Consider the following 1,960-nt stretch of genomic DNA (forward strand, 5'->3'; position numbering starts at 1 on the left):
GGTGACGTCACGGTGACGTCACGGCGGGGAGCCTCATCGCCCTTGTTCGCATCACCCCGCCGCACCTCTGAGCTCAGCACATTTTGGGGTCGGCCGGCATCCGTTAATACAAATAATGACTAATAAAGGCGAAAAGCACACGGGGGAATAACGATGGGGGCGGGGGGGGGGGGGTGCACCTTACGACTTATCACTCTCCCACCCCTATCCAGTACCCCCCCCTCTTCCCTCCCCCACCAGAAGCGATGCTGGAGGGAAAGTAAAGGGATAAAAGAAGGAAAATAGCCACAAAACGGGGGCGGAGGCGCGGGGCGTGTGTCCCTCCCCAGGCCCCGCCGCTTTGTCCTCGCGGCCCCGCGGGGCCGCCAACACCGCGGGGGGGTGGGGGGGGCTTTAACCTCCGCCGCACCGCCCCGCAAACCCGGAGCGGGATTGGTTTTTTGGGGGGGGTTGGAGGGGGTTCAGAGGGAGTGCTCTGAGGGGGAAGAGGTGCGCTTACCTCGCCGCTGCCCCCGCGCTGCCCCCGCAGCCCCCGCCGCCCCGCACGGCGCCGGCCCTCAGGAGGAAGCCATCTTGTCTCCCTCTCCTCCGCGCTCCCTCACCGCCGCCCCGCTGCAGCCGGGGGGCGGAATGAGCGCCGCATCCCTGCTCCCCCCCCCCCTCCTCCTCCTCCTCTTCTTCCCTCCTTCCTCCTCCTCCTTCCTCCTCCTCCTCCTTCCTCCTCCTCCTCCTTTCCCCCCCACGCGCAGCCCCCCCCCCTTCCCCACGCAGTGGCACCGCCCGCCCGCTCCCTGCGCTGCGCAGGAGCGGGGACATGAGAGGGACACGGGGGGGACATGAGGGGGACGCGGGCACGAGGGACACGCGATCCCGCACCCGCAGAAAACGGGGTGAGGGGACCCCCAAAGCCCGGGCACTGCGCGGTTGTGCCCCCGGGAGACTGAGGCATCAGCCCAGGCGGCGGGTGGGAGCAGCCACAGGACCCCCGGGGACGTGGGGCGGGGTTGTGGGGGGACGCAGAGAGGACACGGGAGGGAACACGGGGGGACACTGGAGGGGATCCGGGGAGAAACACGGGGGAGACGGGAGGGGGCATAGGAGGACATAGGGGGGATACAGGGGGAACATGGGGGACACAAGAGAGGAGACACCGGGGGAGAAAAGCGGGGCACACAGCGGGAACACAGGGTGGGACACAAGGTGGATGTGAGGACATGAGGGGGGTGCCCGTGGGGCACAGAGGGCACACAAGGGGGACATGGACAGGGACACAGACACACGACCCCACAACCCCAAAATGGGGTCACAGGACCCCCAAACCCTGGTCATTGTGTCATTGTGCCCCTCCAGGAAACTGAGGCATCCACCCACATGGGGGGTGGGAGCAGCCAAAAATTCCAACAACAGCTGGGGGAGCCCCCAAAATGCTCTTTACACCCCCTCCCTCCAGAATTTTCCTGCCATTAAACCCTTGGCAACCTTGTTCATTTTTGTTCACCAATTTGGGTACATTAATTTGGGTTAATTTGGGAACATTGATCATTTGGAGCCCTCATCAACTTGGGGACATAATTAATTTGGGGACATCACTAATCTGGGTCCCTTAATTAATTTGGGGACATCAGACCTTTGAAACATTTAAATCCTCCTCCAAAAACGTGCATGTCATCCGACTGTCCCTTCTTCCCCAAAATCCAGGCCCTGCTGAAGAAAGGGGGGAATGCGGGTGTTTTTCCATTGTTTTCCCATGGGAATTGGATGGCGAAAGGGTTAAGGTGGGGCTGGATCCTTGGGAAAGTCCTAGTGGAATTCAGCTCCAGGTTTTCCAAGCCCTGTTGGAGCTGGCAAGTCTCCCTGTGATGCACGGAAGTATTTGGGGGGAGGAGGAGTGAGAGAGAAGGAAAAAAGGGAGCAAGGAAAGCAAATTTCCCCCAAAAGGTCTCCATCCGGGATTGGAGGT

The sequence above is a fragment of the Zosterops lateralis genome, assembly GCF_965231275.1.
Source record: "Zosterops lateralis genome assembly, chromosome: 30".
NCBI lineage: Eukaryota > Metazoa > Chordata > Aves > Passeriformes > Zosteropidae > Zosterops > Zosterops lateralis.